Source organism: Larus michahellis, chromosome 11, assembly GCF_964199755.1.
Source record: "Larus michahellis chromosome 11, bLarMic1.1, whole genome shotgun sequence".
NCBI classification, from domain to species: domain Eukaryota; kingdom Metazoa; phylum Chordata; class Aves; order Charadriiformes; family Laridae; genus Larus; species Larus michahellis.
The window spans coordinates 9846882-9859070 of NC_133906.1; the positions used below are offsets into that span (position 1 = coordinate 9846882).

Below are 12189 nucleotides of genomic sequence, written 5' to 3' on the forward strand. Positions count from 1 at the left end.
CTTTCCCCGCAGGAGCGCAGTGGGAGCGCAGGCAGCGATGCGAGGCCAGGAAGGTCCATCCCATGCCGTCGCACTGCGCCGGCCGCCTGATGCTGTACCAGCGGTGCTGCGCGGCGTCCCGTGCCTGACACTATTTTTGCCTGGGGTTTGAGCTTCGGTGAAGGATGATAATCAGTGTGCGCTGTGTTTGCCATTTTTCACTGCAGACGTCTTTGGGGTGCTTTTCTTGCTGTTGTTGCTTTTAGCCGGGCTTTTTAAAGGCTTCATCGCCTAAAAATGTTCTCGTGTGCCAAGATCAGAGCTTTCAGTCTCTCTTGGGTTCCCTATTTTTGGATCCTTGATCTGGGCTCTCGTTGCTAATTTTTTTTTGCATGTTTGTTTTTAAATAAACAAAAGCTGTAATAATAAATGTCCAGGGACCCACAGAGTAATGAAGAATTGGGTGGGATGTTTGCTAAAGAGGAGGGATGTGGCTGCGGAAGGGAGAGGAATTGACTGAGAAACCCAGAGCCAAACATCCCCGAATACCTCACAGCTCATCCGTCAGGCGGTGATGCCAAGGGGGAAGGCAGGGAGTTCTCGGGATGCGTATAAACACGGATGAGCCAGAGACGCAGTCAATCTGCTGCCACCGTTATCATTCTTGCTAATAATAAATAACGGCGTGTGCTCGCAGACCGCAGTCCCGCTCACCACCAGAGTGCCACGCAGCAGGAAAGCTCGGCTACTGGCAACACTCCATCTGTCCCCAAGCTTCTCCCTTGTCATTCCGCCTGGACAAGTGAGTCCTGGAGCGATGATGGCTGCAGCAGAGCAGGGCAGCACGGGGATTAGCAAAACAGGATGGGAGTACATGGGCTGTGCCCCCTCAGCAACCACCCACCAAGGCAGGGGCTCCAAAATCTGCCCAAAAGGGCTGCCGAGCGTAGGTAGAAGACAGGGAAGGTCTGGGACTATGTTACATCAAATGCAAAACATGCAATTATCCAATTTACCCAAGAACTACAAAGTAACCTGAAATATAAATTAGCTTTCAAGGCCCGTTTCATTCCTCACCAAGCAAATGCCGGCGTCCCTGGCTCACAGGCTTGGCTCAGAGCGATTAGCAAACACGCGCCCCGACACCCCGACGGTGCTGCAAATGGGAGGAACCTGGAAACGCGCGAGATGCCAGCCGGGTCCCCAGAGCTGTCCTATGGAGAAGGCAACCCTAAAGCTTGACCTGGAATTAAAAGCTCTTCCCCTAAACGGGCTTAAAGCAAAATTGAAGGCTCTTCCTTGAAGACAAAGCTGGCAGCCTTGTCCAAAACCCTGAGGCTGAGCAGGGAAGCTAAACTTGGCGCCTTCTGGCTCGTATTGTACCCTGTCTGCCTCTCGTCATCCACCTCACCATGCTATCAGCCTGCTAGGAAAATACATGTCCAGAAACCCTCTTTTGACCAGGGCATTTTCTGTAAGTTAATTTAGGAAGTATGAGAGATGCCAAGAAAGCTGCTGTGTGTTCAAGAGGAACAGCTTCCCCTTCGCAGACCATGCTGAGTATCTCCTCTGCCACATCCCAGCACTTACTCGTTTCTCCAGGAGGTTTCAGAGCTTTCTGCGCATCCATACACAGCCCATGCTCTGCACAACCTCCTCCTCACCTTTTAATTTTTGCCTTTTCCTAGAACTACGCAGCAACGTCTGCACTCGTTCACGAAAACCCCAGCAAACCAGGGCTCCTCCTTCTTCAGCACTTCAGCCCAGGAAGAACTAGTAGCAACGGGAGACCCAGAGCACCCCAGACCTACATCTGCACTGCCATAAGTCCACCTTTGCAAGGGACTGGCTGATCCTCTGGGACACCAGCTAGTACAGCCATCGCCGTGTATTATTAATACTAGTGGCTTCCTCCTTAATAACTGATGTGAGCGCACTAAGCACGGACACTGAAGAGCAAGGCTGGTGGGAACAGAAGGGCAGGGGCAGGGGAGATGAAGGACTGCAACAGCATCATCACAGCGAGGCAAAAATCTGTGGAGATGGCTGTAAATAGCTGATGTTCAATAAAGGCCTGAGGTAGATTGTTGGACCTGGCAAAACTGAACGGTAAAACGATGAAGCCTTGGAAAGCTGGGATTCCGGATTCAGCCCTGACCAGACCTGCAGACGCATGAGATTTGTTTGTCACCTCTGCAGTTTATAAACCAGGCCAAAAACTTCCTGAAGTGGGTCTTCTGGCAGGATTTCAAGACACTGCCTGCGGGTTGGTGTCAGAGCCAAAATCCAATTTATTTGCCAAATGTTATTTTCCTTCATTTACTATCTTGAAGGATAATAACCCAAGTCAAAATCCACATGCCACACCTTTGCTTCTTCTATCTGATCTTTTTTTGGTATTAATAGAGTTCCATCTCCTGGCACCGAGGTGCAGAATTTGCTCTTTCACCGGGAGTTCCCTGCCGACATTTTCTATCAGAGTTATTTCATTTATCACCCTTCCTAGTTATTATCATGTCCATCACTCTGGTGAAGTACGAATGATTCCAGGGAACTGCCTTATCTCCTTAGCCCAAGATCCTTTCCTCTCTTAAAGGCAGTTCGAGTGCCTTTTTTGTCCCTGTGACTTTGTCAGCTTTAAAGCAAAACCAGGACAATGTCCTGGCTCAGCAAAGTAAACCCTGAGGTCCCAACCCTGGCCATGGGGGTCACCATGTACATGGGTGCACTCCGCAAGAAGAGCCAGCAGGGAACTTGTGCTGCCAAGAAGGAGCTGCACTTCCTAGAACTACGCAGTTAATTTGAAGAAGCTAGACCTTAATCTAGCCCTAATTCCCATTGATATCTCACATGTAATTCATTGGAAGCACGATTTGCTGAGTAGGAGATTTTTTTCATGCAATGTGTATTTACCAACCAAACAGTGAGATACTATGGTGAATTTAATGGCAGTTTATTAGCACCCCATGGTCATGGCATTGCAACGTAAGACATCACTGTGGGCCCCCTACTGTGATAATTTCAGAATAAAAACTTTAAAGTCCCTGTTGAAGAAACTATCAACAATTCTAGGCAAAATCAACCCAAATCCCAATGTCAGCATTTCTAATGTGCCCATATAAATAAAAAATAGACACCTCAGGAAAGCACAAGGTCATAACCCCAAAAACATCACATGCAAGACACGTGTCGCATTGAATTACAAAATCCTTGGTGACCAGAGCCCACGTTCCTCCTTCTGCTGTCCCTGTAGTGCCTGACCTAAAAACTGAACCAACGATCTCATATTCACTGTAGGCCAATGCTGTTAAAGAGAGAGCTGGACAAGAGCTGATGCTCAAGGGAGCCACGGAGGAAGGAGATATTCCCTGTTGGAGCACTTTAATATGTAGAAAGGAAGATGCAAAGAGAAACTGGCCTGGTGCATGCACAGCATATAGGAAGAGTGTTCCAGCAGCTGCCCAAGGAAGGAATACTGGGGGCAATCACAGCTGTGGACACAGGAGGGTCTCAGGGGTCAATGGTTATGGCTTTAGTTATGGAAAGCCAGAACTAGAGTCTCTGCTCTGCCCGGGGTATCCTCGGCTGCCCTGGGCAAATTGCTTCACTTGGTTTCCCCCCCAGAACAATATCATGCCCCTATTTCAAGGATTACTGCAAGTATTAAGGGGAATTTAGTCAAGGCTCTGTGATGGTCATGGGGACAAGAAATGAGATAGATGGAGACAAGAAAGGAGAGAGCCAAAGCTCAGTGCTGGCTGCCTGACATGCTTTTCTTCTATGAGCTAATAATTTAGATTGGACAGTGGTCTTTGCAGATATTTGCGCTCACTTTGCTCTGACTTCACGACAGACTGTCACCCACCGGTCTCACACACCATGGTGTCTCATGAAGAGCCCGTTTCTCTCCTCTCTTTTAGCAGTTACTTCCTTCAGTGGTAATGGTTACCCACGGGATCGGGGAAATCCTGAACTGAATGGGCAGAGGAAAAACAATTCACTTCTTCCTCTGATTTCCATCTTTCCTGGTTATTTTTTAATCATCGTTGTGCGAGTAACGCTTGCTTTATTTTATTAAATGTAAACAGAAGTGCAGATAGGGCTGGTTGGTTTTTTTCATCAGTTATAATAGAGGGGATCCAATCAATAAGATAATGCAGCCAAGCAGAATGCACAGAAAATCATGCACTCATAAAAGGCATCTTTGCAATTAGTTTTTAATCAACTCCTGTGATTTTCCCCCGACCCGCAAGGCTCTTAAACTCACACTAGCAACGAGATGCTTACTTTGCACTTCTCTGACATGCCCCTATGCTTGGCTTCTGTTGAAAGACTCGGAAATTGCAGATGCTGAATTGCCTGTGTCCCTGAGAGCAGGTCCACGTGCGACATGACCTGAAGGTTGGATCCAAGAACATGGATAACTCCAGAATGGAAAGTGGATGAAGCCAAAGAGGCGGAAGGAAAATGAACTTCGACTTCCACCAGCAGCACCTGGCTTCAAGCAACTGTCCCGTACGTGCTTGCACAGTGGGTCTCTCTGCCACCGGTCCCATTTTACTTTCACCAAATTCTCACCCACCCTCCTTGGAATGAGGGCAGCGGGGTGAAGCGCAGACCCACAGCACTGCACACCACACCACAAGCAAATCCAACCCAGAAGAGTCTCTCGGGCCTTACAAGTGCCCCACAGCACGTTGACTGTATTCTCCCTTTTCAGAAAAAAAAAAAAAGTCTTCCTTTTCTAGAAAATAATTCTTTTTCTAGAAATCTCCTAGAATGAAGCAGGACGCCGCAAGCCCCAGATATTCAGTCACCTCCTACCTGCCCCATCCAGCCGCTGCCTTCCTCCCTCTTCTGCCCCTCCAGGCATGAAGGCTGTGCACAGCAGAGTATTTTCTGATTCATGCAGCCTATGGAAGTCGAGAAAACTTTCTGTCCCCCATGCGTGCTGCGAGGCTTTCCTGCATAACACGATGCTGGGAGGTGAACCTGGCTGCTCCACCTGTGCCGGCTGTCCTGCAGGACAAGCAGCACCCGCCGCTCTTGGGGACCTGTTGTGCTCTTCCTGCCACACTTCAAGCAAGAAGGTGAAGCACCAAAGTTCTACTTCTTGCTGGCAGTAGCAGGATATCAGTAATTTGCCTAAGGTTAGGCAGGAGAGACCTGCAATACCCTCCCAGAACACCAAGCAGGTCCTGTCTCCAGCAGACAGCATCTCCATGGCACTGAGCTAAGTCTCCTGGTTTCATCCCAGAATACACTGGCTTCAGAGTAGGTCCTGGAAGGCTCCTCAGGACCTTTTGGTTTCTAATGCTTAGCATATGCCCATTCGTACTAAATCAGGTTCAAAAGTCATCTCAGCTCCATATGAATGATGGCATAAGTGCACCGGGGATGGGGAAGAGAGCAAAGGAAAGGAGCTGCCCAGCTGGCAGGGAGGAGAATGGCAACACCACCCAAGAGGGTGGCTCTGAAGGCTGGCTCCTCTCTGGGAGCTCACCCATGCCAGAAACGCAGCTCCCCCACTGCACACTCAGCCTCCGGCACCCTGCCCGCCCCCAAGGAGGATGCTGCAGTGCCAGCATCAACTTTTCTTCCTCACATGGGTCCCTATTCATCTTCTGCCCAGTAAATAGGACCTCACTTCTCGAGATGCCCTGCCAATTCCAACAGCCGTGCTCATAAAGCGAGGCACAATGCAGCATGCCAGGTCTAGTCTCCAGCAGCGAGCCCCGAGTCTCTTCTCCCTGTACACGCTCCACCTGGCACCGCACCAACCAGAAGAAGACCGTGTGCCTTCTCACAGAACAAAACTCCCAGGAACAGCCTGGAGTTTGCTCCGAGAAGACCAAAAAGGGTCAAACCACTGCCTGAAATCATTTCCTTCCATTCAGTCCTTCCAGACACTGTTATATGGGCTGTTTGGAAATCCTCACAGTCAAGTGAGGATTTAAACAGGGTTTGGGCTTCTTTTTTTTTGTCTTCTATTATTATTAAGGAAAACAACTGGTTTATTTCTTTTTTATTATTCCCCATCTGATATTTTGGAATTAATCATGAAGACACTTCCTTAGCTACGGTTTTTCTTTTGTTTATGCCTTTCTTTTGTAGGTAGGAGAGCGGACAAGATGATCGGAGAAGTCCTGTTCTGGCTTTAAAAATCCCCAGATTAAATTAGTGATAATACTACTGTCAGCTTCAAGGTGGGCAAGATTTTTTAGCTTTGGAATCTGTTTTTCCGTGGATGTGCCCCTCTTCACTGGCATAAATCAGTGCAGCGCCGCAGTAACATAGAGTATATCAGCACCTGTGCCACAGACACCGCCAGGCCACAGGCAAGCGGCCGGGGCTCTGCAGAACAGGGGTTTATACCTGGCCCTGCTGCTAACCACCAACAGTGATTTAGAGAAGTCCGCTTTTCTCTCAGCATCCTTTCCAAAAGAATGAATTAACAGCATTGTTGTCTTCAGTAAAGTGTACAGAGTGAAAAAAAATGTAGTAGGTTAAGAGGAAGGTATTATTATAATGACAATTTCTGCTCCTTGACTACCTGGCCAGGACTTTTTCTCACCCGGAAGTCTGGTGATAGCAACAGCAGATGGTACCTCTTGCCAGGGAGAAGGGTGATTTGGAGAATATCAGTATTCCAATGGTCCATAAAGACCATATGCTGGTCTTTAATCTAACGCTCTCTTTTCCTGTTATGACTCTACCATTTGAATCCAGCAAAGGAGTTACGCTGGACGTAGTGTTATGTCGATTCCTAATGCACTTACTTGGAAGATGCTTTCTCTTCATCTTTAACCCTCCTGCTCATTACTATTTCACTGATTCCTTTAGCCTCCCTTATCAGACACCTACATGTTCTAATTTCTATTCATTGCTATTACCTTCCCTTATTTTTCTGGGTACAACGCTGCCTGGTTTGGGGCTTTTATTTTATTTCTTTTTCTCTGCTGAATGATAAAAATTTTGCTCAGTAGTTTTTCCTGTTAAGGAAAACAGGTTTTCGTAACATCCCCATGGAGGGCCCATAAAAAAGAAGCACGTTCCACTGCTTTGACTCACCTAAAATCAGCTGCAGCCTTCAGGTCCTCTCAGGCAGATCTCTGAGAAGGGCTTTAATGGTGTCAGCTTTGACTTCACTAACGTTAAAGCAGCCACGGCACACCATAAGAGAGGCCATCACATCAGCAGATTGCCACAAACATTCTCCTCCAACTTTTCTGGGCCATATGGAACGAGCCAATCACTTCACTATGAGGGTCCAGTCGTACGCACTCAGCTCAGGTGCCCCACTAGAGTCAGGACACCTCAGGACACCTTCTTGCCTGATGAGCAAGGACTCATGCACGGAAGAGTTCATTTGTTGGATCCAAACGTTCAGCTGCATCCTTCAAGTCCTCTCAGAGAGACGTCTGAGAAAAGCTTTAACAGTGGCATCTGCGACCTTCCTAATGTTCAAGCAGGCATGGTACACCGTAAGAGAGATGGATTTGTTTGTTGCCATACATCAGTCCAAATTAACCCTTCTGCATTTAAAGATGGTATTGTGAGCTTTTCACGGATGCTACGAGAGTGGCTGCTCAGATGCTGAAAGGAATGATGTCAAAGTTTACTCAATTTCAAGGAAATTCAAGCATAAAGGTAGAAACCTTCAGGCAGGACTAGCCGCAGCGTAGGTGCCCCCAGGGGTGCCAGAGTCCAACAGCGGCAAGAATCAGACACTCCTGCTGTGCCCCACACAGAAAGAATAAGAGAGGAGGACATGGTTCAGGGGGTGTTTCTGAAGACAAAGAACCTGACAAAGACCCCGAGCCAGGGTTCCCTCTGGGAGAGGTGCCGTGCATCCCCCTGATGAACAGGGGGAACTGCTGGCCCAGGCAAGAGCTGACTGTGCCTCACCCCCTTTAATGTATGGCATCAAATCTGTCTCCATGGGAACTATAATAAGGGCAGAACTTGTCCGTGCCGTCTCAAACCCAAAGGGGGGGAAACCAGTCAAAGGAAATAAGGAGCCTCACAGCAATGTGAGCAAACGGAGCCTGAGCAGATGGCTGAGCAAGTGCCCTGTCATCACCCCACGCCAGCCCTTTGCTTCACTTGCTCTAAGCTGGGATGAAGTCCTCGTCCTGCTGCTCTGCCGTAGCCAACAGCGGCTCCGGCGCTTGCGGCTGTAAGCTGTGCTGCTGCAACGCAAGCGCTGAACAGTAGCCACTGGCCACGACCTCAGCTTCGAAGTGTGCGGCTGAACATGACCCTGTCCCAGCCAGAGACGAGAAGACAGGCTCCCAGTTCAGGAGGGAGCCAGAGGGAGCGTGGGGATGCGGCTGGGAATGGGTCCATGTGTGAGCGAGACCACGCAGGCCCGGTTTGGAGAGGTGTTGAGCCTACGCAGAGCTCACTGACTTTAAACAATGCTGTGGGTGTGAGTGCCTCTACAGATGGAGGAGACGAGGGTGGGGTGGAGGAGGTGGGGATGAGATATACTGAAGGCAGGGCACTGAACTCCTGCCTCGGCTCAGTGAAATATAGACCCAGGGATCCCGGGAGAAAAGGGGACAACCCAGAAGAAAACGCTCTCCCTGCTCAACTTTGTGGAAAAGGTCTAGATCCAACTCCTGCCGCACCAGACAACACCAACTCGTGGCTTTGTAAATCCCAGATCATCTACAAATAAACAAATCCTCCTGTCTGCATCAGGACATGGGAAAAACACCCCAGCATCACCATCACAGAAGGCCAGCAAGTGGCTTTTCACCATTATCTTCCCTGGAGACAGAACTGGGGTGGGCTGTCGCTGCACGCCAACACCACCGCGCCCTGGGTGGGATGCTCAGGGATGACTCTCACCCTGGAGAGCAGCTGCCACCCCACCACCCATCCCCACCAGTGCATGAACCACTGGGAGAGTGCACCTCCCGCTATTTTCTCTAATTGTTCCCCTAATCACATAAAATTGTCAAAGTTCAATTTGTCTTCTTACAGAGTAATTTGCTTTCCACCATGCATTGCTGGCTGCGTCTCTCACTGTAACCCATATGTCTGCAGCCACTCGAACGCATTAGGGTTGAGGAGGGGCCTGAATTGGATTATTTGGTCTAAGAAAAATAAGTCTAATGGAATTACACAACAAGACCAGATTAAAGTCAGCTGCTTCGAAAATACCGGTTTCGGTTTCATGTTAGCTGAGAGAACAAGCATATGGCTCATCCCTCTCCCATCTCCTGACCCACACACGAAGGCTCCTGTGGGAGGTAATCCACCCTCTGCACCAGCTGAGGCAAAGGTTAGATCATGCTGACAACCACCTGCTTTTCCAGAAGAAAGGCAGCCCCCAACAAAATCACAGAACCATAGAATCACCCGGGTTGGAAGGGACTTTTCAGATCATCGAGTCCAACCATCAACATCACTCTTGAGAAAAACCATCACTAAACCACATCTCTAAGCACTACGTCTACCGGTCTTTTAAATACCTCCAGGGATGGTGCCTCAACCACTTCCCTGGGCAGCCTGTGCCAATGCTTAATAACCCTTTCAGTGTAAAAATTTTTTCCAAATATCCGGTCTGAACCTCCCCTGGCACAACTTGAGGCCGTTTCCTCTTGTCCTATTGCCTGTCACTTGGGAGAAGAGACCGACCCCCACCTCTGGACACCCTCCTTTTGGGCAGTTGTAGAGAGCAAGAAGGTCTCCCCTCAGCCTCCTTTGCTCCAGCATCCTTACAGTGTGGAAAAACTCCGCTTCCTACAGCAATCAACCGGGTTTCCAAACAAACATCTCTGCCATTTAATTTGGTGTATTGGTCTTCTTAGACTTGGAAATTTTTTTGAGACACTACCTGAGGAATCAAGCACAGGAACTGTCCCATCAGAACAGAGAGGGGTCTCTAACTTGGCACTCATCACTGTCTTTTTCAGCAAAGGGCTAGGGAAGCCCTAAGTGGATAATTAATTAGTAGTCTTCCCAGGAGAGAAGATTTTCTTTAACCCTCAGGAGCTTAGTGATCGTTATGACCTGACACAGGAGGCTCTTTCAACTTGGCACACTCTCACCCGAGAAGTTTAGCTGCAGAATTCTCAGTATTTATACCAACGCGCACTGCAGTCCTTCTGCTAGAACCCCAGGCAGCTTAAATCAGCGTGGCTCCTCAACGAAATCACCAAGATTACTTTCACTTACACAATCTGGGCATCTGCACCTACGAGCCGCCCCAGGCATGGGGCAATCCTACCCGGCTTCTCTGCTCCTATGCACCAGCAAGTGTTGGAAGGACAGCACGCCCCTGCTTTGCACTCAAATGACAGCTTGGGTTTCAAACACAAACGCACGAGGAAGATTTCCATATTGTGTAGTGTGACAGTTTGCTGTGCAAGGCAATATGTTGCCTCCTCGCACCTTCTTGGCATGTGCTCCTCACCCTTCACTTGCTGCTCCCACAGTGCAGGAGGCAGCAGGAAGCGTGGTCAGTCCCCACAGAGGACACTGCAGCCCTCACCTCAAGGAACTCAGCTCCTTCCACCGTCCCTGCCCACTGCTGGACCAGTGTCTGGATCCCCTCCAGGCACTGTCTCCTGCTGTCTCCAGCCCAGGAGCAGAGGAGCACAGAAAGCACGAGAGGTGTTCTCCAACTCTCGCCACACTCTGCCTGCAGTCCTCTGTCCCACGTCAAGCCATATCTCCCTCGCATTCATCTGGCAACCCCTTCCACCAGGTCCAGACAGACAGTTCTCACCCAAAGGACTTAGACCCATGCTGGCAGGCACCCTTACCTGGAGGAGTGCCTTGCTCTTTGTCCTGCCTCAGATTTCCTGGAGATAAGGACTACTTGGAAAAGGGGAGCAAACATGGAAAACCAGATGTGCCAGCTGGCTCCAGAGGACAGGGGGGAGGAGGTGGGGGAGAACCACTGATGGCACTCACAGGAACACAGTTGGCGCAGAGGAGCTGCATGTACGATTTGGAGGTTTCCTAGAGGGCTTTAATGAGCCAACACGCGCAGTCAGTGCACTTGCTCCTCTTACTTTTAAATCAGTGCTTACAAAGTCCTGGGCAAATTAAACTATTTATGTTTATCCCCAGTAGGGGACTGTTTAAGGAAATAAGACACCTTAATGTGTAAGTACTTATTATTTAAGCAAACACACAGGTTCACTTATATGTTTGTTTTTCAACGGACGGTATTGACAGTGCCGAGGTCAGGCTGGGAGAGAAGAAAGGAAGCAGTGAAGACCTTTCCAGAGGAGAGGAAGGCTGCTGCTGCTCCTTGCACATCGCAGGAGTTCCCTCTCCTGGCTGGAACACTGCAGGGAGCTGGGACCCCGGGTTCCCCCTACCTGGGAGCAGGGGTGGGTGCATCTGCAGCTCCCGCACCACTGGTCTTCCCCCGAAGAGCGTACTGCCCAAACTGCTGCAACATCCCAAGCTGTCTGCCCCGGAGACTGACCTCAGCCTGGCCATCCATCATCCGCTGCTACAATAACAAAGTCCAAATAATCTCCTAAAAAAACCTCTACCTTGCCTTTGCTATCCCAAGCAAAAACAGCCAAGTGCTGTAAGACGGGACAGAGAAAATGCTTCTGCTTCAAGAAACACAGGGCAATTTTCCCATTAAAAGAGAAGTATTTTATTTTTAAAAAGAAGTCATAATGACATCACACACTTCAAAGCCCTGTCCAGGCCAACTGCCGCTGCCGTCTGGGAGCTTAAAGCTGGCAAACCAGGACCTAGCTCCTTCCTCGCTGCCCTGAAGGGGCAGAAACTTGCAGCTGTGTAAAGTTTTAATTACTCGCCCTTCTATGAAGTTTCCACAGGGGAAGTTTGTTTTGGAGCTAGGAGAGATGCCTGGGGGGTTGAGGAAATTACCCTAGTTTTTCACTCACTGACACAGCTCTGTCTCTCCTGGTGTCAGGTCCACAAACTGGCTCCGCTCCCAATACCTGAATCAGAGCACTTAAACACGAGCAGGATTCCCACTAACTTTCCTCAGCTTCGGAGTAAGTCTGAGCAAGGTCAGTGTTCAGCAGCGATGAAATGCTTAGGCTCAGCGATGCGAGCCTGGAACAGGTACAGAGCTTGGATAGCTCGGTTGTGACAGGGAAAACCTTGCACTAGGGACATGACTAGCGCACGTTCAAGCACAGAGCTGTCTGAATCCCCGTAGCTCCAGTCCTGAAAAACACCTTCCCTTCAGCATCTTCACTT

At 49.3% G+C, this 12189-nt stretch overlaps 1 protein-coding gene across 1 annotated transcript in view; it reads right to left on the reverse strand.

Annotated features, from left to right (window-relative positions):
* The window catches only part of HTR4 (5-hydroxytryptamine receptor 4), a 139075-nt gene that overhangs the window by 126175 nt on the left and 711 nt on the right, over positions 1-12189 (reverse strand). The gene's annotated exons all lie outside the window — the stretch shown is intronic.